At 37.8% G+C, this 26,154-nt stretch overlaps 1 long non-coding RNA gene across 2 annotated transcripts in view; it reads right to left on the reverse strand.

Annotated features, from left to right (window-relative positions):
* LOC139084185 (uncharacterized) overlaps positions 1 to 26,154 on the reverse strand; it is a 503,309-nt gene that overhangs the window by 106,598 nt on the left and 370,557 nt on the right. The window contains exons 6-7 of one of the 2 annotated variants that reach the window (XR_011541568.1): positions 9,243 to 9,323; positions 8,315 to 8,385 (exon numbers count right to left, since the gene is read on the reverse strand). This is a non-coding gene — a long non-coding RNA (uncharacterized lncRNA). Of the gene's footprint in view, positions 1 to 8,314; positions 8,386 to 9,242; positions 9,324 to 26,154 lie in introns of those variants that run through there. The other variant, XR_011541567.1, reaches the window with a different exon arrangement.

Genomic DNA, 26,154 nt, shown 5'->3' on the forward strand with positions numbered 1-26,154 from the left:
TGCATGTGAACTTTCCAAACTAGCCAAGAAAACTATGAATTATAATCTTGCTCTTCTTTTTTTTGAACAGCCATAATAAATAGTCCTCAACTGATTTGGGTTACAGATGTTCACATTTCAATTCTTGTGACTAAATGAAGAATAATAGAAGCCAAATATGAAATGTATTTTAAAAGAGACTCACTGCTCTAGCGACTTGCTATGCTATGTGCCCTACGCTGTTCCTTTCACTTTACTTGGTAAATAACAGTTATGGCACATAACAACTCTACCAAAAGTACACTGAGAAATGAAAATAAGTAGATATTTTCTGGCATTTTAGTGCACAAATATAACCTCTTAACCTGCAGCATCCAAAGGTTAAGTCTCAAAACCGAGTCCATTAACCTTTCTAAATGGTTGTGATATTAAAAACTGACTCTTAATAGCTATGGGTCATCATCTAATGCAATAACCATCAGCAATAAAGAATTATGGATTAAGAACATTATCTATCTATAAAGTGGTCATTTATGACACTCGTGCACAGACCATCTCTAAAATGCACAGATCCCCATGACCAAGAGTTCAGACCTAATAATATACATTATGCTTTTATTAGTATAGTTATGATATTAGTGAGTTTTAAGAGAAAATCTTTACATTTATCAAAGGTTCAGGGTGTTTACTTCAAATGTGAAACAGAGAAAATCTTCAGAATTCTCTTCCATTGAGCTGTAACTCAGCCAGGTGGGGCTAATTGACTCAGAGGGTCAAATAAAAAAGAAAATAAACATGCTTTTAAATTGTCTAGTGGCTGTGCCACAGGACAAATTTGCATTCATCTACTTATCTGAGGAACAGCCACTTATGTGAAATATTCTGTCTTTTATCAAGTAGAAAATTATTTGGATTGAGCTTTGCCTTTTTTGTTTTTTATAATTTAGACAGTTAATTCCATGCACACCTATGGAGTAGATACTCGGTACCATCAGCAAGGACATACTATGTTTGGATTCCATAGAAATGAATGAAAGAAGCTTTGATTTCCTAATAGGGACATAGCCTCAGTTAATATTCTTAAAGACCAGAAATTGCCACAAAATACAATCTCACTTCTGAAAAGACAGAACTATAAAAGTAAAGTTTTTTCTTAGCTAAATTAGCTACATTTTCTAAACATATTTACTATATTAACCTGTATTTTGTCTTCAGTACTACCAAAGCAAGAGAAAATGTACTCAGCGCTAAAATCACACTGGTCTTTATTCTAAAAAAAATGGAGAAAGACAAAAATACCAAAAAAAAGAGACAGGAATGAATTTGGGGTGCTTTTCATCTTGCTAATCGTTTTGTGTTTTCCTGTGCATTATTTTAAATTTGTTACTTAGATTTCCACCTCTACATTTAGTTAATAATTTATATCACTAGAACTATATGTTTTTGGGGGTATAGAGTTAATGCCCCATATCCATATCATCGTCATTTTTTATTCCAAACTAACAATAAGAAAATGCCAGGATTGGGCCCAGTGGCACTGCAGTTAGGTTCACATGTTCTGCCTCCGCAGCCCAGGCTTTGCCAGTTGGGATCCCGGGTGCAGACCTATGCACCACTTGTCAGGCCATGCTGTGGCAGGCATCCCACATATAAAGTAGAGGAAGATGGGTGCAGATTTTAGCTCAGGGCCAGTCCTCTCCAGCAAAAAGAGGAGGATTGGCAGCAGATGTTAGCTCAGGGCTAACCTTCTCAAAAAAAAAAAAGGAAAGTAAAAGAAAAGAAAATGCCAGTGTTCAGAAAGACAAAGTGTAGAGTCATTAATAGGAAACTATTTATGCTAGATTTTTCTAAAATGTGTTTAAAAACACATTTATAAACAACTTGCAAATATGCATTCTCCACCTCAAAGAGCTATAAACAGATAATCTTTAATAACTCTTAGCTTTTTTTCAAGTTGTCTTTTCCCCCCTCCTTCTGGGAATCAAAGCTCTGATGAACTTAGAACCAGAGCCCGCTGAAAAGAGGCAATAGTCTCGGTCAGTGATTCCATGGTCCAACACAGGTCATCTGGGCCACGCACTTTCCTCCCTGAGTCCTTCAAGATACCTATTCTTGACTTTATGACTCCCTGGGCTAGAATGACTAACGCTCGATCCAGTACTAATACATAATATGTAAGGCTCAAAAAAATTGTCAATTGAATTGCTAAGGAAAGAATCTCTTTTGTACTCACCTACCCCCTATTCACTCCTAAGTTACTCTTACCCCAAACTCAGGTTGGGATATTTCAAACCAATGCCAGAGAACTCAACAAATTCTACAGGGATGAATTAGTTAAGTTCTATCAGTAAGTCACATGCCACGTAAAAACGGTTAGGTTAATAGAACAATAATCTCCAAGACCCAGTGACTCTCTAATAATCACCAACAAAACTTTTGATTTTTATTTTCTCTTATAGAAGCCTAAATGTTCACTTGGCATGCCAGACTATAAGCTCCTTGGACAAAGGATTTATATCTTATTAAACTTTGCATCCAGAAAATTTGTCCAAAATGGCAATCAGAACGGCAAACATATTTGTAAAATGATAAGTATTGAGCGTCATGTAGTTGAATGTTCAGTGTATTTTGACAGTGAGTATCACAGTATAAGCCCTTGAAGTGTTTCTAATCATGTTCTCAATAGGACCACCAAGTACAAATAGAGTTGCCTTGAGAGCAGACAGCTTTCTTTCTTTTGGTAAATTTCCTTAGCATCTACCCTGTAATGTGGCTAGTTTGCCAGATTGCTTTCACCACAGGATGTTAAAACATAATAATAATCAACCAAACTATGTTAACCAGAGTCCCCAAAGGCATATATTTCATGAAATAAGTAGAAGCAATGCAATTTCACAATAAGTATAACGTTGTTTTAAATTCTGTTGTCAGCAATTCTAATTCTCAAAGGTGCCTGTGTATTATCTCTTTATTCAAATAGCTTGACTTTTCTTTTGCAGTTATCCTTGTAACTTTTATAACAATCCATTGGGGCTTCAGAAATAATCTATTTTCCTCTTTCTTTTTTCTACTTCTGCTTCTTCATCTTCTTCATCTCCTTTACTCTTCCTCCTCCTCTTCACCCATTCCCCTCCCGACACTCTCCTTTTGATTTTTGGATACTGCAAATGATAGCATAGTAGATTTCACATTTATCCATTTTTCATTGCCTCAAACACTGGGCATTCAACAAGTTTTATTCCAACTACTGTCACCTGGATCATTAACCAGGAACAGATATAGAGGGAAAGGGAATCTGTTTTATATGAGGTGTCACCCTAAAGTGTAAATTAAGTCAATCACTTTTTGAATAACTCTACACAGGAATATTCAAAATAGTCACCTTAGGAGGCTATCCACTTATTCCAACAATACAAATATTACTAAAAACAGATAATTGGAATTCTCTGAGGTTGTCTTTGTGGTCTGTGACACATTTTATTGAATATCATTTGGACATATAGATTTGAGTATTTTTTATTTAAAAATGGTTCAAAGAATGAGTTGAATAAACAGTAGCTTTATTAGACCTCACTATAAGTCAGAAGTTTTTTATACAGAAATATTTTTAAAGTTAAATCTTCTTTCAAATAGAAATACGGTTCTGCTTAGACAATCTAGCAGGACTTGCCCCCCTTTGGTGGAAGGCTGGGTTTCCATATGTCTTAAGGAACTGGATGACTGATGACAATCACATTCACCTACAAAGGGAGCTGCCTGTGCAATCCTTTTACGGCTTGAAGATCTTCTAAGAAAGAGTAGGGAATAAAGATGATGAGGACCTTTTCCACTGGGCTGCCCCTCCCTAAGATCACTCAGTTATGAGAATTATAATAGACAGCATGGAACTATAACAGAGAACATGAAACCCTTCCATCTATTTCCAGCTGGCTCTCCTAAAAAAGTAATATATATTTGTACATTACAGTTCACTGATCTTGGCAGAGCCTGTCTGATTTGTCTAGGACTGAAGCTCAGAAATTCATGTGGAATCTTATTCACCTTCCTGACTCGTTTACTACTAGTCTTTCCTCACTCCTACTATTTCTGACTCCAGCGCCTGACACAGCACTTAGCACATGGAGGTATTTGGTAAATATTTGCTAAGAAGATGAATGAAGGAATAGATGGTAAACCTTAGCATACTGTCCACTCATCCTCTCTCCACAGATGCTCTATAAGGGGACCAGGTGCTAGGACACGCGTTAGGATATTAGGCTCACAAATGAAACATCCAGAACACATTGATCTTCCCTCTATCTTTCCTCTCTCTAACCTACCTGTTTTTCAACCACTAAGGTTCTAGGAACTCACTATTATTTGGACTTTGGCATAAAGCTACCTATTTCCTAGGGAAAGTAATTTCTCCACTCCATCTTCATTTTCTTATCTTATATCCCTTAAACATTCTACATATATATATGTAAATATATATTTATTGTTATATATATATATATATGACATAGGGGCTTCTAATATATTTCTAAGAATTAAAACAATAGCTGTTGCTCTCAGTACTCACAACATAACTTCTAAAGCAGATTCTCCAGCTAAATATTTTGTATGTTAAGCTTTCTTTTCATAAATCCTTCTTGGGTGCTCATGTTGTCAGCCTTTCAGAGGGCTCTTATTAAAGACCTATGATTTGACAGCCAAGCCAACTGTGCCAGTTATCAATTTATTGCCTCTCAGCTCCAAAGCCACCCTTCATTGCCTGCTTGTGATACTGGAACATTTCTCCCTTGCCAGCTGGCATGAGGTTAATCTTTGTTAGTAGATGGTTGTGGGAGGACACTAGAAGAGGAAGGTGCTTGTCCTGTCTCCCGCATGCTTTCTTCTTCCTGCTTCTACAGCACGGGATCGGTGTGTGGGACGCCCAGTGAAGCTCACTCCCCCGTGGATGCCCTGATGGCCGAGATTTGATTTTATTCTGGGGCCACCCAGCTAATATGACTCTAACAAATCATTATTAATGTGTCTTAGTTAATCAGAGGCAAGTGTTCCATTTCCTTTACCAGTGGTTGGTTTTGGGATAGACCTGCGACCAAGTGACCAAGTAGATGGCGATATAGTATGGGAGGGGAAATATTCTAGAGGCACTTCTAAGAAAGCTTTCTTTTTTTAACAAAAATACACAAGATACAGGCAGCTGCATTTTCTGCCACTGGTGTTAGTATATGGAGACGTGATGCCTGGAGCTGAGTGGCTATCTCGAGACCAATAGGAATAATAGTTGTCATGCTGAGGATGGCAGAGCAGGAAGAGGGATAGAATCTGGATCCTTGGAGATGCCGTTGAGCTGCTGGATTACCCAACCCTGAGAAATCCCACCTTCAGGCTTATTGTATGACATTTTTTTAAAGTCTCATTCTGTTTGGGATTTTTGAGTTTTCTGATGAATTGCAACCTAAAACATTCTAACATTCCTCAAATGTTCTGCACCTGTGAACCCAGGAATCCATTTTCACATACCGCAGAAGGCTAGTCCTTATCTGAGGCCCTTCAACTTAGGGCTGCTTGGCAAGAAGCTTAAGGAATCATCTGAAAATCTTCACTTACTGCTATAACAGAGTTGAGATCTAGAGATTTTAGGACACGGAAAGAAATTCCTCTCCTGACTCTAGTTCTCTCTCTGCTTTCCCTTTTGGACGCCTCAATTTCTTAAACCATTGAAATTATTTGTTCCTTGTAGCTTATAAAAAGGCAAAATAGCAAAGCAATTTAAAGCATAGGCTCTGGAGTCCAAAGATCCTGGTTCAAATCATACCTTCTCTACGTTGAGCAAATTATATGACACATATAGCTAATACGGCCTCTCTTTCTCATTTGTAAATGGATATAATAGAACTTTCCTCATAAGGTTGTGCCTGGGACACAGTGAGCTCTGATTGCAGTAAACTTATTTTACATTCATTAAAATCTCAATTTTACCTTGACATACAGACCACCGGTAGACAGACTTTTGGAATGTTCAGGACAATCCAGATAGAAGATAATAGGCTTGGAAAGAATAATTCTGCATGGAAATACACCTACTTATTTAGGGTGTCATTAAGAATTTTGAGTAGAATCTCACCCCTTTTGAAGGAGACTGGAGAAATAAGCTGTCCGTCCCAAAGGAGGTGTTGCTGGAGGGCTTCTTCATTTTTGTACTGGAAGGGGCGCTATGGTGAGCCTTGCCAAGCAGACATGGGAAGGACATTACCCAGAACATCACCTAAAGGGTGTGTGTTTTGTGTGATGTCCGTGAAGAAGAATGGAACTAAAACATTTTCATATACTTTGAGGAGCAACAAGAAATACTGAAAGCTCTGCCTTTTCATTATTTTGCCCTGCCTTTGATGTCTTTTTCCAGGTCAAACAGTTGCAGCACTGAAGATCTGACCATAAAATAGTCAAAAGAATTGCAAAAGACAACCTCTTCTCTCAAAATATGCCTAAGCGCCTCATAGGGTGGCAGAGCTTACAAAAAAATTAAGTAAATAAATAATGAACACTGCTGTATATTCAATCCATCATTCAAGTCTTGGAACATTTGCAAGTGCTTGTTTGCAAATATGTGTGTCTGGGCGTTCACATATCCAAATTCCAATTCAGCGTAATTTAAATTCTAAATGTTATATAGATAATGCAAAGTTTACATAGGGACTCCAAAAATCTTTATGGTCCTGACACTACATAAAGCAATATTTTCTGATAACAATGTGAAAACCTTGAATTTTGAAATTGTTTCCTTTAAGAATAATTGCCAGGTTTAGCACTGCAAATGGTTTGACAAGGCAATAAAGCTTTGTGACTTTACAGCCCTGTGCTTAGTTTCAATAGTTACGCCATGACATTTGGTGACTATTAGGCACACTTAATCTGATAGATTCCCTGCACTTGGCTGGCTCCCACTCCAGACCCACCAACAGTAAAAAAAAGAAGAAAAAACTTTCAGAACGTTAGGACAAATTTTGAAAAAGAGTTCCATTGTTCCCTGAGTCCTCATCTCATTATTAAGTATTCAACAGTGTGTTTCTAGAAGAGGCAATGGAAGCAATCATATTTGAGGGTTAATGCCAGGGCCATGAGACAATCAGAAGTCGAGAAGGAGCCACAGAAAAGCCAATAGCACCTTTTTCGCTTTCTTAGAGTAAAACCCTTAAGATTTATGCCACATTAATTATTATGTGGCATGCAAGATCATCTGTACTCTTTTTATTATTATTATTATTATTCAATTCCTTCTTTCACTGTGAGGACAGTTACATGTTTTGATATCTGCCTGTACCATAAGGTAGCCTTTGACGAGCGCCATGTTAAATAGAAGGACAAAACAGAGCCATGTGTTTTCTGAACTTAGGGGAATTTGATATCTAACCAAGCATGGACATGCATTAAATCATATTCCTGTCTAAATCTCTTGAATTAAGAAACTGCTTCAGGAAGTTTTTTTTTTTACACTTTGTCTACATGTGAAACAAACTTCAGATAAAACACTAAGGCCTTGCTCAGGGGAAAATTAAAATAGAGCACAGCAGAAGCACTGGGGAAATCCGGTATTTGCCCTCACAGATTTCACATGAGAGTCCTAGTGTGGTGCTGGCAATGGTGTCTACCTCATACCTTACCACTTACCCTTCTGCAGGATTAGATTTGGATGTATGTAGGCTGTCTAGGATTTTTATGTGTCCCTTTATTTTTCTGATCATCTTTAAACTGTGCCCTTAAAAATAATAGCCTTTTAGAATCTCTAGAAAACTAAAATTTATCTCTCTCACCTTATGTTCATTTTCCTCCAAAACACACATATCTTGTGGGTTTCTTTACATGAAATAAAATGTAATCAGCCACTTTCAAATACAAAATAAACCCAGTTTACCCTAATAGAGTTATTATTACAAGAAGCTTATTCGTAGTATGTAGATGGCTAATAAAGGAATGTACCTACAAGATATTTTGCCTGCCAAAGAATGCCAAGACCTCCAATATCTTTTTTGTCTAAATTCTCTGTTAAACTAATTCTGTGTGATAGGCAAATATGTCCTCCACATGCTGGTGAATTAAAATTCGGCTTTCAGTGAATAAGATTAATTGCCTCTTCAGACAAAGCTGGATTTGCGCTCCTATTAGAGGAAGGGGAGGGGGAGAAGCAAGGGGCAGGGTGCCAGCTAGACGGCAGTATTCAGTTACACGTGAAATGATTTGTAATTCTGAGTAATCACTTAGGACAAGCCCTTGCACCATTTTATCTATACATGACTCTAGGCCAAAGTCAATACTCATAGTAAAATAATGAGATGAGGCTAACTGAGCCCTTTTATTAATGCTCCAAGGAGCAAATCTGATGCTCGAGTTTCTCCCGTTGAAAGTATCCACTTCTTCCTGAAAAAACGAACAAGTGGGTCAGGATGCCCAGTAGCAGCCAGGGTACCTGCTTCAGTACAACCATAAATAACCCACCCTTCCTGCCTCCCCTCCTTCTGTTTGTGCACCAGGCTGCACCCAGCTGCAGGTGAAAACACATGAATTTTGCATGACCTCTAGACTCATTAAAGAGATCTGGCTGTCTCCTAATAGTTTCCCTTGACTTCGGGGGGAGGCGCACACACACACACACACAGAGCATGATGAACCTTAAGAGAAACAATACACAGAATTTTTGCTCTCTCTTCCTCATCAGTCTTATAAAGAAAATCAACTGTTGTAGCAAATGCACAGCTTGGTGACAGAGTCAGCATGCAACTGTTAGGGAAATGAGATGGATAACCAGCTGTCCCGGTTTCCTGGAGATGTGGCATGGGAAGGGAGAGGGTGCTGGGAGGGAGCAGGGGAAGGAATGGTGTAGGGAAATCCTTGCTTTGAACTCCCAAATTTTGTTTTCCCCCTGTGTCACCACTGGTCAGGTAACCAATCTGGCAAACAGATATTAGCATTAAACGGCTCCCTCACTAAGTAGTGGGCAATGTATTCCTCTCCTCTGTGCTTGTTGAAGGCCTAAAGAGCCACTAGAAAAAATTGTTAAAATATTATCCTTCATGTCATTTTCTAAAGCTCAGAGAAACAAAATAATTTATGTGGTGGGTAAAATTGTCTCCTATTGGAAAAACCCAATAGAATATTGCCATTCTTCACAGAAAAAATCTCTGAACCAACTTTTACTTATTAAGGCAAAATCTCCACACACTTGTACTCTAAAATAAGACAATATAAACATAACAGAAGAAAGAACATAGGGATACCTGCATTCAAGTTCCAGACATCTCCTATTCACCAGGTGCCTCTTCTGAGTTTCTTACCATCTCTGAGCACAGTCTTCTCATCTGTAAAGAGCGGGTTACACATTTACAGGCAAAGTTGAGAAGAGTAATGCTTAGTCCAACATCTAATGTATAAAGATGATACCGTATCCCTCCCTCCCTTGGATTATTCATGTTCTGGGGGAGTGAAATGTCAATATAAATAGACCATATAGAGATTTCAATTAAATTACTTCTTCCAACATTTCTCTGATGAGAGCTTTGGTAAGTGACCAAAACAGCTTTTTTGAATTCCACTTCGATTGGTGTACTTATTGGTAGAGATGCCAGCAAACACGAAATCTCCCTCCAAAAAGCTGAAATGAATTGCCAACCAAAGAATCAGTCACGAACCACAGAGAAGTTGCTAAAAGATTCAAGTGCCTATGTACTGAGTGCACACCAAGTTCACATTAATTCCATTTTTCTCAGCCATAACTTGGTTTTGCACACAGCCTGAACTTGGAATGGTGTTTTTTAAAATGGAGATTTCAGAACACACAGTTCCCCTGGCTATGTAGCTTGCATTTTCCTGGGAGAAACTTTTAGTCTCATGAGAGCTCAAGGTGTGCAATACACACGTTCACATGAACATGCACATAGCAACTTGCCAGACATACAGCGGTCTTCAAGTGGAAGACCAAGCATCTATGAAGTTGCTAACATGTAAGAAAGCTTGGTATTAGGGGGACCTGCAAAAAGTTTGGCGTACCTGGAGTGCAGAGGGGAGGTGAAAGAGTAGAAAGAATTGAGGGAAAGAAGGCGCTAAGCCAGAGTCAGATGGTACTTACCAGCAATTCTGAAGTGTTTGCACTTGATCTGGAGGCCAGATGCTCTCAAATTTTAGCATGAAAAAGAATCACATAGGGAGCTTGTTAAAAATACAGAGTCTAGGCTCAACCACCATCAATTCTAAATCCAAAATCCTGGTGTGGTTCCTGAGAATCTGTTCTCTAACAAGCTCACCAGGTGATTCTGATGGAAGGTGATAGGCAAAACTCACTTGAGAAACACTGCTGCAGGCCATGAGGAATGATTAGGGATGCATCAGAGGAGTGATGTAATCGGCTGTATGGTATAAGAAGATAAGCACTTCCTGTACGATAAATCAGAGGACACCAAGACTGGAAGGAGGTGCGTAATGCAATTGGGAAGCTTTTCGAAAGGGTGGGAGGGAAATAATGAGACCATTGAACCAAGTACCATCAGATGAGAAAAGAGGGAAGAGGCACAAAAATTTAGCAGGACCTGGTGGCTCATGGTTTGGAAAAGGGAGGCATCTAGCATGACATCAATTTTTCTGTTTTGGGTTCTGCTGTAGATCATTATGTTTGTTAAAACTGATTATATGGGAACATGAATAATTTGAGAAGTGAGTTAAATTTTGGATATGACAGGTTTAGCAAAATGGTTAAAAGTATCAGCTCTGGGGTCAGATAAGCTGGGTTTAAAGTCTAACTCTGCCACTTAATTTCTGTGTGACATGGGCAAGTTGCTTCACTTCTCAGATATAAAAGGGGGGAAAAATTCAGGAATTTTGATAAGTAAATCAGTTAACATAAGAAAAGACCTTAGCATAGTGCCTGAAAGGAAGTGATTAATAAATGCTAATAGTAATAATTATTATTAATTTTAATGTCATCATCATTAGCTAGCTGAAGATATTCCATAGACAGATAAAAATATCATACAGATGATTACTTTTAAATAAAACTTTATTACAGATAAGATCATCCAGAAAGAGAGGAAACTTTGGAGAAACAAGGACTAAGAATCCAGGGGAATACAAATACTTTAGTTAACAGATAAACTTGATGAAGCTGAGGAGTGGTCACATATAAGGAAAGAGAAGCAGAAGATATTATAGGTCAAGGATGTAGAGCAGCTTAAGATAGAGGACGTTGTCAACAGTGCCATGTGCTTCAGAAAGGTTAGGTAAAAGTCAGAAAATGTCCATTGTAGGGGCTGGCCCTGTGGCCTAGCTGTTATATTCAATGCACGCTGCTGCAGCAGCCCACATTCACAGGTTAGGATCCCAGGTGGGGGCCTACACTACTCATCAGGAGGTGCCTCATACTATGGCAGGTGTCCCACATATCAAAAATAGAGGAATATTGGCACAGAAAAAGAGGAAGACTGACAACAGATTTTTAGCTCAGAGAAAATCTTCCTCAGCAACAACAACAAAAATCCATTGTATTTGTCAAATGGGAAAACATTGATGACTTTAGTTAGAATGGTTTTAATAACTTGGACAGAAGTCTCTTCTTAGGAGGTTGAAGAGTTAATGGGGGCTGAGGGAATAATTAAAATGATTGTGTAAAAGGAGAAAAGGAGAAAATGATTGTGTGGTAGTAAGAAGAGTCATCAGGTGGAAAACAATTGAGTTTTCTTTTTTAATATGGGAGGGGCAGGAACACATTTTCGAGCTTAGAGAAATGACCCAGTGCAGAGGAAGAAAGCTGGAATCATTGATGGAGGAGCATCTGAGAGGTGATGAAAAAGGATGAAATAGAAAAGAAAACCATGAGTGGATGCTGGCCTTGGACAATGAAGGGAAAATTCTTGCCTTGGCTCTGAAAGAAAGAACTTCAAGGAGTGGTCAACATTCCAGAAGCCTGAGGGAGCAGAATATAAAGATGAGTGTATTCCTGCCAGAGGATATCAAGTTTCTCTCTAAAATTGGAGTAAAATCTCTGGTGAAAGTGAAAGAGCTATAACGAGAGGTGAGTCAGGCCTTAGAGGAGAGAGCTAGGAATCTGGAATGAGTGATGAGGAACAAGGGAGTTGATCGGGGACCGCCGGAGCCACTGGGTAGCACAGAGGCACATAATGATCTGTAAACTTATTTGGTTTTCTCTAGCTCCCTCCAAAGCCTGGGTGGTTGTAAGATCAAAGAAGATGGATTGTGGGTTTAATTTAATTTAAATTTTACAGAGCAGATGTGGTAGAAGGACAAGGCAATAAAAGGAGATTCTGTTGGAGAGAATAGAGTTTAACAGATCAAGATTTAATAGAGAAGAAAGTGAAGACAGAGAGAAGCTGATGGTCTGAGAACTAACTAAATACTCAAGGAGTGGGGGGCCCAGTGAGGTGGAAGAACGGGCAAAGGGGAGCAAAGGAATGAGAAGTGGACAGACAGAATTGAGAGATTAGAGTATAAATTAGGTGCATATAATTTCAGGGGTGAAGTAGTCTCAGATGTTGAGAAAACTGTGTCTATAGCCATAGACAGGGCTGACTTTCAAAACATTTTGTGACTGGTATAGATAACGCCAACACTATGCCCCTAGGGCTGGAGCAGGGTCTTGGTGTTTCTCTACACAAGACCAGGGTTCTGCTCTTCGGTTGCTGGACTGTGGAGAATTCTGGAGGGGTTGCAGAGGAGTGGAGGGCATGGCAAAGAGGGAGAGAGCATCTGGGCAGAAAGTGTTTAGCATCCAGTCCACACGTATTTTACTATTTTAACAGCCAGTGTGTACCCGTGGAATACCAGTTCCAGCCATAAGCTGGGTGACTGAAGAGGAGGAAGGATGAAGAGCATCAGGGTGGAAGTTAAGGAAAGGTGCTGGAAGTGTCATTCACGTGAACCTGGAAATCATCCAGGAGGATGAATAGAACTGACGTGGGAAAATACCTTAGGGGCGTACTTAATTCTTCCCTGAACGCAGGCCAGCGCCCTGGTGACGGGTAGATGACCTCCATGGGGAATAATTGAAAACAGTGCAATCCAATGCATGGCAGTCCAAAGAGGACAGGAATTTCCAAATAAATGTGGAAAATCAAAGATTTGGAAGCAACAACTTGAAATTTAGGAAGCTGACTTCTATTCTGCTTAGAAATATGGAAATCAGGAGAGACTATTTTGCTTTTGCTTTGCCTTCTCCTCCAAGGTATGGACCCAATCTTAGGTTTACTTTCTGCCTGTCAGCCTGGAAGATCTGGCTATTGTTCATGTCAGGTCCCATCTTAGGTGACTTTTGACTCCTGGTCTCTGTCAATACAGGTAGACATTGTCATATTGTAATTATTATTTGATACTCCAGATAAAGCAGGTTTATGAACCTGTTTATTTGCTTGCCATTAGGAGACTTTCTATCTGCCTTTTGTCTAAAATAACCCATTTGAGGAGGGGCTGAGCTGGGGTTTGGAGGTGATTGTTGGACCCCTAAAACCCCAACCATGTATGGCTCTTTTCCTTGCATTCTTCTTTTCTTCCTCCCTATCATCTGAACTGCCTACTGCCTTTTGTCTTTCTCATTTATTATTTCCTCCCTCATTTGGTTTCAATCTAAGGTCATTCTTAGATATTCTGAAGCCACACAGATGGCGCCCTCTCCCTCCTCTCCAAGCCTAGAATCTCGTAAAGTTGAGAGAAACAAAGACAGACACCTAAGTAAAAATCTATTTGGGCATCAGCGCATCCATATCTATTTGTGTCATTAATTTGTCCTTGCGTCTTGTAAACCCAAACTAGTTATTTACATCCCAAGTTTTGGCAATGGCCTCTGATAAATCAGATTGTCCCCCTCAGTTTCCCTATCCTTAGTGGATATATATTTTTAAAGTCAAAATAAAGCTGGTGTGACTGTAAGATTGGCATCATTGAAAGCATGTTATCCAAGTGTCTAAGATCAATCCTAAACATAAGTGGTTAAAATCATTTAAAATGTGTTTTTATTGTAAATTAGAATATATAAACATTTAAACCCTATCTTTAAGTGAAAATTGACCTATTTAAAGGATTTTCTCATTTAGCAAATGTCTTATTTTCTACAACATAAAGATAAAAGGAAGTATTTGTATTTAGGCTTGTATAAAACTGAGAATATACAGATTTGATGCACAAAAATGTGCTTCGTGAAAAGTGAGCCTTTTCTATATTAAATAGAATAAAACAACTAATAATTCTTAATATTCCACTTAAAAATGTTATTAGAAAAAGTGCATCTCAAAACCCTTCATGTCTTTTTTTTCTCTTCCTCCTCTTTGAATAACTCTGGCAAGAAACCTCAACATTTTATTTGATTATTTAAGAGTTCCCTTTGGAGTGGAAGTAGATAGAGCTTGATATCACTATGTATAAATAAATAATTGGAAGGTTTCTATGTCCAGATAAAGTTCTAAAATCAGATAAGTGGGTTTCATTTTATCTTTTGTTATTTTAGTGGTGGGAAGCCTGGTTTCGCCCTCCCCTCAATGGCCTGTAGTCCTCCCAAGATTGATCCCCTGCCTCTCCTGTGGCCTGAGGGATGTATTTAGGATCTCATCATCCCTTTTAATCTGATTGCCATTCTGCATTTTAATCTCTGCTCCTAGGTTCTCTCATAAATTGGAAAGTACTGCATCATTCCCCCTTTCTCTCCACCTCCTAAACCACACTCAGTCCATAACAGCACAGGAGTTATAAATGCCAGATTATAGATCTGCTTCATTATAAAAACGTGTTTGGTGACACTTTTCTTCTGACAGTCAACAATGTAAGATTTAATAAACTATAATTGTGGATGTCATTTAATATCTTGATGGTTGCTAGTGATGGCTGCATGCTTTATGAAAAGGTAAATGGAATTCATCAGTTCATCTCAATTTTTTTAAACAAATATTTGCTTAACACCTAAAATATGCCAGGAATCAGGCTAGGCAGTAAGAATACAAAGATGAATAAACATGTTTCCTGTCTTCAAAAACTCATAGTCAAGTAAAGAGACAGTCATGGAAATAACCTAGTATGATAGAGTATGACCAAAAGGAATTAAAGTATAAAATTCCATTTGAGCACAGAGGATGGATGAACAAGATCGAGAGGAAGATCAGGAATGATCAAATTGGATATTACACAGATCATATTCCAACAGTTTTTGAAGGAAGAATATGAGATAATAGAAGGAAGTTTTAGGCAAAGGCACATACGAGGATCCAGAAGAAAAAAACACCACCACGACATTGTTGCGTAGCTGTCGTTAGTTTTGTATATGAAGAACAGAAGGTGGTAGTTGGCATATTGCTGAAATAGGGCATTATAAATTCTTGTGAGGAAGTAATGACGTTGTTTTCATTATTACGATTTCATCAACTTAGTTTGCCCCTGAAGTCCATGGTAATGTAGAAGGAGACAGGGCAGGCTCCCAGAATCTTAGAAAACCACATCAGATTCATGATGCCTTCCAGAAATATGTGACGTGATAATTCAAGCCCAGTTAAAAAGAGGGTCCCTATTTGACAAATAGGGAAAAAGCAAAGGCAATTTTTCTAAGACAAAATAAAATGTGAATTGTCCCTGCATAGCCCTATCACAGCATAGAACAGAATTATAGGAATTTAGAGAAAGGCAATACTTAACAGAGTTCATCACCAAAAACTCTACCACAAACAAAATCATTCTTTCAAAGATCCTCCGTGCCTGTCACATCATGTATTCTTCTGGAGCATTTCCACTGTGGCAATTCTTTGACCTCACAGAGAACTTCGATCCTTTATCCTTTTTGCTTCGTTTCTCTCTACTGTCTCCCACAGGAATTCACTACCCTCCTTCAACAGCTCTTGTTCCAGAGCCCTCTTTATAATGACTCTTGAAATTCCTTGGGTTCTTCCTCCTTCTGCCACAACCACTTTGCAAACCCCAATGATGAATCCAACAATGAGTTTTCTCTGGGCCAGCATTCCCAGACCTAAACACTGACAGACAAAAATCTTACAACAGGGAAGACTGAGATCATGTCTCAAATGGCCATTCATCTGAGAGACTAAAATAAGCTCTCACTCATCAGCACGGTGACTAGTGAGTACCTTCGCCATGCTTCTCTAAATGTCCCACCCTGTTTTGTTTTCAGCAGAAAATCTGACTTCATAGTTCACTAAGAATATAGAAACCCCATTGCAAATACTACATTATCTTCTCATTACTAAATCTGCATCTGCAGTAACATAGTCATCTCCTTCTTCCCTTTTATTACAAAGAAGGAAGTAACCCTTCATTCAAAATTCAACCTTTTTTTAGTTTTTCAAGTGACTTTTTAAAAATCACCTTCCCTATTTCTTCCACCTCTCTCTAGAGGATCATTCTCATCAGCATTCACATGCTCTCTAACATTTCTCACGTTTTAAAAAAAATGAGAATCAAAACAAAACTTGCTCTTGACTCCACATGCCCTCTCCAACTAGGATCAAATTTCTCAGCTCCGCTTCAAGCTCAAGATAAACTTCATCACTTCCCAAGGCAATCATGCTTATACTCCCACCATTCCAGCTCTTCCTTGGATCAGCAATGATTTACATCACCAAACCAGTTCTTGTGTTACTCAACCTCTCAGCGGCATTCAGAACCCTTTCCCACTCCTTCCTTCCTGACATAGCCTCTTTGCTTTTGCAATAATACATTCTCCTGGACATGTTTCTGTTCCTTTGGCTCTTTCTTCACAGACCCAAAGCAGAGTTTGAGATGACAGTCTGTGTGCAAGTAGTTGATTTGCGAGGTGACTCAAGGGCACAGGTATTAGGGACTTGGTGGAATGAGATGAGCAAGAAGGATGACTATAGAATTGTGTTATCAAGGTCAACATGGTAGACAAGAGGGGCAAAGGGATTAGTTCCTCTGAGGCCTCCTGAGTACAGAATGTTTCCCCTTAATGTCCAAAGACTTTGCTGTTTCTTCCTTCTTTACTTATCATTTAATTTTTGTGGTCCTAAGGACTCAGTCCTGGGCCATCGTCTCTTATCTTAGTATCCCTCCTCAGTAATCTCAGACACTCTCATGCTTTAAGCGGTACCTACAAGTTTACAAACCCTAGATTTTTATCCACATTGCTAGTCCAAGTATAGCTTTCTACATGACGTCTCCATTTGGAGGTTCATCAGGTGTCTCATATTGAGGATCCCCAAAATAAACTCTTGATCTTTCCCAACTCCCACCCCAAATCTGCTGCTTCTTTAATTTTCCACATCTTAATCAATGGCACTTCCATTGGCTCAGTTATACCAATAGAAACCTGGAAGTCATTTGACAACCCCCTTCTTCTCCCTACCTACATCCAATCCATCACCAAGGAATCAATTCTACTGCCAAATTATATCTCACATTTGTCCAATTTTTATTATATCATTCCTCATCTAGACTATTGCAAGAGTCTGCTTTTATTTTTGCTTTCCTCCAATCCACTCTATACGCAGTAGCCAGGATGATCCTTCAAAAACATAAATCTAATTTTATTATTCCCCTGCCTAAAGGATTTAACTGTCTTCATATTATCTTTAAGTAGATACAATTTGTACTGGTTTTCTTGGGACAAGTCCTGGTTTGCCTCTATCATCCCATCTTAATTATTAGCAGTGTCTACTTTCATTCTCCAAAGGGCCCCATTTTGAACAACGAATTATATAGTCACTCTACTCTTAAAAATAAACACAAATTCTATTTGACTCACTCCAAACTCATCTTGTGTTACTACACACTTGCCAACTTAGAAGCACCAACCATTATCTGCTTCAGGGTCCTTGCACATGTTGTTGCCTCTGAGTGTAATGCATTCTCTCTAAACACTCCACCTGGCCAACTCCTACTCTTTCATCAAAAGTCCACTTAAGGCCACCTTCTAAAACACGCATTTTTTAATTCTATAAGAAAAATCATTTCTACAAGGACATTTCCTTTTTTTGCATCCTCTTTCTTTCATTCTTAATGTAATTATAAATTTATTCACATATTCGTTTGTTAACACATATCTTCCCCACTATATAGTAAGCATGAGGGGAAAATAATCTGTCCTCCACTTAGTAATGTATGTCCTTGCATAGCGATGGACCTCATGTGGGTGTTCTCTAATATTGTTGAAAGAGTGGAGAACAAAGGAGAGAGAAATACCAGTGAAGGCTTTTTATTAGACTCATTTTCTAAATCTGAATAAATAAAAAACCTCTCATCACTCTGACCTACTAGAGTGCAATGAAGATGTTGAAAGAAAATGCCAACATAGGAGGTGCACATAAAATTTTCTAAGTTTGCAAAAATGAACAAATCCATCTAAATTCAATGGAGACAAATTCCACAGAGGCAACAGTTTAAAATGCCTTGGTAAAAAGGGGAGCTTTATTAGCTGTCTCAAAACAGCAAGTTAAATAAAAGGATAAAGTACTTAATGAAAAATTCAGTTTAGAACAAAAAAAATTAATATCAGAATATATACACAGTTAGTTCTCTGATTAAGGATCATAGATTGATTAAATTTTAAAGCCAGGAGGATCTGGGATGTGAGCTAGTTCAGTCTCTCGTCTTACAGGGAAGGAAGCTGAGATGCAGGGAGTGGAGGTCAAGTTAGAAAGTCCACAGCAAAGAATGGTCTCCCATATTACTCTACAATGAGACAGGTCTGTGGAAAAAATATTTCTTAATTACTAGCGGCAAATACAAAACCTAATACAGAAACACATACCACTTTAGAAATGAAAATAAATATAGTAGGTCTATAAGAAATTAGGCTTTAGATGACCGTTTACATTAAGAATTATCTTCTATACCACATCAGTCTCATCTTGGGAAGAAATTAAGATGTGGTAAAAAAATACACATTCAGATTTGTAGAACCCAGTTGCAATGGTGGATTATTAAATTACATCTAGGCATCTTTTCAATGAAATAAAATATCAAATATTGTCATACAGTTAATGAATTACTTTATTTTCTTTAATTAAGTCTTCTTAGGTTTCTTCCTTTCGATGGATTTCATTTTTCACGTTATGAAGAGAATATCTCTAAGTCAGTGATTCTGACAGTGAACTCATAAATCCCTTCCTAAGTTTTAAGCCTTTAGAAACTGACACATATTTGACAGAGGGGTACTTGCTGTGAAGAGTTTGGTTCTAGCATCATATACCGGATACTTTCTTGACCATGTGGAATCACACATCCTTTTACAGAAAGCTCACACCATTCGTTTTTCAAAACAAAAAAAGTCCCTATCCATCTCTCCACGCAGAATAGAAAGGTTATATCGTAAGAAGTGTGCTTTCCATGGACTACCAGCATCACTGCCACAATGGCAGGATTAACACAAGGGCGTATGGAACACAGCTCTGCGCCAACATAAATATCCCATTGTAATGCCTGAGAATGAGAAGCTGAATGTTTTCCATACAGATATTCAATGCCTCACAAATTCCTCCCCAAATTCTTCTGGCCAAGTGCAGATTTAGCGACTCAAAGGACTTACTCACAGAATATGACTTGTCTAACTCCAGAATGTAAATCCGGTCTGCTAACTTTTATGCTGTATCCTAGTTTTAATAAATATTAAAATAATTTTACATCTTTAAATATGAATATTAAAAAATTCAAGCACTTTTAGTGCATATTAAAAAAGCATAATTTCTATTCAATAAAAATACTTGTCGAAAAACCCCAATAATACAATGAATGAATAGAATGGAGAGATAGATATGGAAGAAATTATTTACTCATCAAGACTCTCCAAAATATGACATTTTTTCCAAACTGGAAAACTTACCAGGCAGAATATTCTCCACCCCAGGGATGTAAGCCAGTACTTAGCAGTTATGTGAACAATGACTTTCAAGGCTGCTATGAGCCCCATGTGAGGTTTTCATTACAAGACCTTATTTCAGATATGTCAGGCCTAACTTGGAAATGGTAATTACTTCTATAGAAGTTCAGGGCCTGACTTCTTTTCGTGCGTATTTTGGCTTCTCTTGTTTGCGGGGGGAAAAGTGACTAATGATGCCATGGAAACGATTAACTTAAAAAGAAACAGCTAAGAGTATTTGATCTTCCTTTGATGAAGTGTGAACACTAGACCCTTTTCCCCCCCGAAGTGGAACTGGACTAAGCTGGCTCTGAGGGAGGGAAAGAGTGCAAGCAGAGGGAACGGGAGAGATGCATTTGTTACTGTTGCTTTATCTCAGAGAAGCTATTTCAAGTGATCACTGGTAGAAACTGCTGATAGTCAATCTCCTATTTTCACTCCACGTTTGACATCAATGTTGTCAATACGACATAATCGTCTCTGTCAAAAGCATCATTCATTTCCAAACTGCGGAGTTATTTACAGTCGTGTCTTCACTCAATGTAACACTACCACTCAACACTCAGCTGTCCCTTCTCTGTTTTAAGTAAACATTCGGGCAGACTTTTAAAGAAGCTCTATTTTAGGTTAGGCTAACAACCTGAAAATGAACCCAAAGAGAAAACCTTCTTCTCTTGTCCAAATACCATTTGGACAAATGGATAAAGTTTTTCACAAAAACTGGCATTTCAAGTTGAGTTCTGTTTGGGAAGAGACATGGTGCTGAAAAGTGATATTTATAATGACAGCAATATGGATCCCCAATAAAGAAGACTGGGTTGTATGTTGTTCTAATTTTAACCATTTTAAGTTTGTGTGTGCACTTTTTCTTAAAATTTGGAAATCAATTATAATAATGTAGCTCCCAATTAAGTACCTACTCTAAATCTCTGTTTACAAAAACATGGCTTATATGGGTCTTTGAATTAAAAAGAAAATATTCTGAGGGAAACTCAGTTGTAGGCTTCTAAGCACTGAAATGAACAACTACTTACTTCCTGGCTTCTCTGTGCTCTGCATGGTGCTAGCAGCTGTATAGGTTATGAAAGAATGATGGTGACATGAAGGGAATGAGGGCTAAAGGAAATAAGGTGGTGATTTTAAAATAAATTTAATTTGTCTCTTCTATCTACTCTTTCAGAAAACAAATCCTGAAATTCTTGCTATATCTAGAACTCTCTATTTCTCAGAGGCAGGTACTTATGTCTTTTTCCTAGCAGAAGACATGATAATGGCTAAGAGGAGATGGATAGAATTTTGAAAATTGGAAGCAGGTTTAAAGCTAATTTGACAGACACACAGAATTCTGGTGGTCAAATGACTTTCAGAAGCTATTTATCCTGAATGCTTTTCCTAAGAAAAGTGTAAATATCACTATCAATCTGTGTGGGATTCATTCCTCTTGGTATAAAACATATTGAGTATATAAACTGAAAAATAAATGAGGCATTCTAAATATAGTTTTGTCTTCTGAACAAATTGTAATTTGGGTTATTTTGAAACCAGTGCATTTTAAAATAATAATAGCTGCTACTTACTGTGAGCCTACTGTGTGCCAGACACAATGCGTAAATGATCTCCTTTAGGCCTCCCTCCAGACCATAAATTTGTTCTCATCACTCCCATTTGACAGATTAGGCAATGAAGATGGGCAGAGGTTCAGGGATCTGCTTAAGGTTCTGCAGTTAATATTAATAGTGGTGTAGCTAACATTACCATCAACATAAACACTATGACTTTTTAAAGGATTTTCTCTCTTAATTCTCATGGGAATCCCGATGTTGGGACAGTTAATTGCCTTATTTTATAGATGAAAAAAAAACAATAAAATCTTAGACGTTCAACCACTTGTGTTGTGAAAGGTCTTACTTGGCAAGTTCAGGATTGGGCTGGGATTTGACGTAGGTTTTTTAGTGCAAAGCGAGTGCTTTTCTCAACTAGCTACACCCCTCTCTCCAAGACTAAAACTAGAATTTGAATCCACATCTTTTGTTTTCAGTAAGTGCACAAATTCCATTTTACCTCACTCTCCTAATAGGAGTTTAAGAATGTCAACCTGGTTGCTTATTGTCTCTATTCCCTGTCTTGTGATTTCCTTTCAACTCCCTCTTCCTCGCCCCAGGCGTATCCAAGCCTACAAGGACCCCCGGACTCCGTTTCATGAGAATCTTTCCTTTTACTTTGATTATCAGATGGTTTCTAAGGCCAGTGCTAATGTTTGTTTTTCATTTTACTGTGTTCTTCCCTATTTTCCCAGCTTCTCCTACAGCCCCTCTAGTACCAAGAGACCAGGTTCCTAAGAATGTAGACCAGGCTTCATGCTGAACACTATACTGTAATTTCCTACAGTTCACTCTACATCTTGGCTTACCGGTTGGTGCCAAAGCATGATACTCCTAGATATTCTCTATATTGGGTTATTCCCTAAGAGTTTGGTCTCAAATTCTCTTTCATTACCAAAGTAGGTTGCATTGATTATAGCCCCAACATCTTTCCTCTCAACTTCTTAACTTTCCCTCCCTATTTCCAGGCAGTATTTCATTTTCTTTTCTATTTCCACACATGCATTTCCCCTACTACAGTCCATTTTGCTCAATCCCCATCCATCCTCATCATGTTCTTCATACACTCCTATCCCCAGTATTTTTCACAAAAAATCAGCACAAAAAAGACTGAGTCCCACTGTTTTGTTACATACACAGTTAAGACAACCAGAAACAATATCTCAGACTACAAGGAAACTCGTACATAATGATAGTTGTGAGTTGCTTTTAATGTACACATCTTTTACCATGATTGTTACTGTCTTTGTGCATGTGTCTATAATTAGATGTGTGATGCTTCTGGTTCACCTTCCTAATTCTTATGTTCTTGATTAACATTAAGAACATAAAAAGTCCAGTTAATAAGCATTAATTATTGAATTGTCACCTGCGCATTCTACTTATTGACATTAACTTGGAAATAGCAAATATCTTGTCTGATTATTAGGCCATCCATTCACTATGACCTGGGGCCACTTCTAAGTGATTAATGATGTGAGAGCTTGTTACAATATTAAAAAAGATCAACCTGAACCGTAACTCTAAGCATAACATCTTTAGAGTCTTACAACAATTTTGCTTATTTTTTAACTTCTAGATGTCGACAATCAAATAAGTAAATCTCTATTACTTCTTAACTTTGAAAAAAATAGCCTTAAATATTTTATGTAAAATTCAATACATCTACAGTTACTATGAAAATCTATCAGTCCTCTGAAATTTGTTAACCAGTTATGAACAGTCTGGTACACACACACACACACACACACACACACATATAATTCCAAATGACAAAATAAAAGACTCCCTTCTGGGGACATTTTATTTCCAGGTATTACAATTCTATGGGATAATTTCCGAATCCTTCTTGAGTTACATGTTTTATATAACTATATATATGTATAATTTTATATATTATATACATTATAAATATAATATATATTACACATATAATAGTAATTTACAGTCTACAATGTACTTTTAAAACTTACTAGATCTCACTTATTTCCTGCAAGGTAGCTAGGGCAAGTAATGCTAGAAATGGAATGATATCGGGGGGTATTAAATAGTTTTCTGAGGTCATGTACTAATCTGGGGCTTGAACCCAGGTCTTCTGACTTCTTGCTCATAGCTCTTTCTGTTCTACCAAGCTGACCTAAATATTAGACCAGATATGAACTATCTAAAGTGAAAATTATGCTTTAATTCTTTAAACAGAAAAAGATTTAAAAAATTTATTCCCTCAAACTCCATTTGATCTGATGCGACCAAGAAAAGAAACGTTCTGATTAATTTTATTTTCTAGTTTCTAATTGTCAAGAATTCAAACCTGGAAAAAATATATTCAACATCATGAGAGAATTTAAACTTTAATCCAAAGGGCGCTTCAAAATCTTATAGTACTATAGAGTTATAATTTTTCCATTAATGTTTACTGTTTCATAGAGACATTGTCAGGTAAGAGATTTCCAACTGGCACAGCATGCCAAAGCACCTTTTATTTCTCTATATGGCATTATTTTCTGGCTGTGTCAGTATGAATAAACCACAAAGTAATAAGTTGTTTTGTTTTTTTTCCTCAGAGCAGAAACTTTTTAAATGCTTGCACATTTTGACATAAAAAGCTTTCAATTACATGAGAGTACTGTAATTTTTCTAAGGGCTTCTTCCTCATTAAAATAATGATTGCAAATATTTTGAAAATATCCTTTATTATGCTTTCAGATGAAATGTTCATTTTAGACATATGCAGTAACCATCAGTTCCACTTTGAACACTAAGGCCATAAATACTTTATAGATTCCTTTTTCCTAATGGTAACAGCTGTTGAGTGAGGAAGGTGAGAAAGATGAGGACGATGGAGGCCGAAATGAATCATAAGATACAAGAATGAAGCTAACCCCAATTAAAGTGTGATTTGTGTATATTAGTTTCCTACTGATGTTCACCAAATTATCACAGATTTTGAGGCTTAGAACAGCACAAATTTATTACCTTACAGTGCAGGAGGAGAAGTGTCTAAAATGTGCCCCATAGGACTAAGATCAAGGTATGGGAAGAGCTATGTCCTTCTGGAGGTTCTAGCAGAGAATCCACTCCTTGTCTTGTCTATCTGGAGACTGCCTGCATTCCTTGATTTGTGGCCACATCCCTCCAACCACTGCTCCCACTGTCACATCTCTTCCTCTGTTTCTAACCCTCCTGGCTTCCACTTATGAGGAGCCTTGCGACTATAACGGGCCCACGTAGATAATCCAGGATAACCCCCATCTCAAGGTCCTTAACTTAATCACATCCACAAAGCCCCTTTTTCCATGTAGGTTTTTGGGATCAGGATGTGGACATCTTTGGGAGGCCATTCTACCCATCACACAAAGTCCCTTTTGCCGTGTAGGTTTTGGGGATCAAGATGTGGACATCTTTGGGAGGCCATTCTACCCATCACAATGTGCATAAAATATTATAACTTTTAAGCCAACATAGAGATAATACCATATTTGAAAAAAGTACTCTTATGTGGAATTGATTTCTTTAAATGATACTGAGATCCGTGTAGGAAGAGTATGAGATGTTAATGCTACCTGTCAGTTGTTTTTAAAATATACTTCATATATGATTAGTAAATCCAATAGCTGAAAGCAGTCTTCCGATGTGAGAGTATGTGTTTCCCCTAATACAGGAGCGTGTAAAAAATTTAAATTATGAAAAAATATTTTAAGCCGAATGTGCACTGTGAAATGTATTCAAAAATAAAGTTTTCAATTAAAATTGGCATTTATGAGTCTCCCGTTAACAGCTACTACAAGATCAGCTGTGACCTCATTGGTAAAATAAGCAGAAAGGAAGGCAAGAGTATTGTTAAACTGGTTTCCAATCTACTGGTGTCCCAGTGAATGAGGAGTTAAGGAAACGTTATGCCACCCAAATCAACTGAGGTAAGGCAGAGGGCGGTTTTTGCCTCTTGTTCCAGCATTATCTCATCCCATGTTTTTGAAGTTGCTTTCAATAATGCCTAGAAATCAGGCAGCTTAAAATGATTTTTTTAAGTCTTCTAATCAAATAACTTCACTAAAGACTCAAGGCAAAGAAACCGGGTGTTGTGTTTTGTCTTGTTTTATTTCACCCTAATTCTTAACTATGACTCTCTAGGAATTTGTCTTTTATGGTAATTCTATTCCTGGATATTTAAAATTTTCTCTTATCTCTATATTTGTGTCCCTTAGTTCTGTTAATTGCAGCCTAAAAACAAGAAAATGCCATATCTAAGTATATGTTATTCCAGTGATGTGCTGGAGCCCACTTGCACCAGCTTCTGAGGGTTGATTTTGTGTGATTTGTGTGTATCTCCTCCCAGCTCTGAGTTCAGTGACATAATGCCAGTAGCTTGAGATGGGCCATGATGGGAGTATTTCCACCACAGAGTTGGCAAATGCTACCAATAAGGACTTTTTCTTTCCCAGAGAGTTGATTATTAAACATTAATAGCATTTCTTTGTACATACAGACTCAGTGCTAATTCAGTTAAGGATTTAAAGAATCTTCTAATTAATCATGGCTACTTGGAAGCCAATGTCATTTCTACTAAATGACTTAATATGGCATATTTTGAACTGTTTAATCTTTCTCACCTGTGAGATCTGTGATGCTGGATTATAGTTTGTTAATATTATCACACACTTAAAAGACAAAGATAGTGTAGGAAAGTAAATTTCCGCCTTGGAATGCACAACATTGATA

The sequence above is a fragment of the Equus przewalskii genome, chromosome 1, assembly GCF_037783145.1.
Source record: "Equus przewalskii isolate Varuska chromosome 1, EquPr2, whole genome shotgun sequence".
Classification (NCBI taxonomy): Eukaryota; Metazoa; Chordata; class Mammalia; order Perissodactyla; family Equidae; genus Equus; species Equus przewalskii.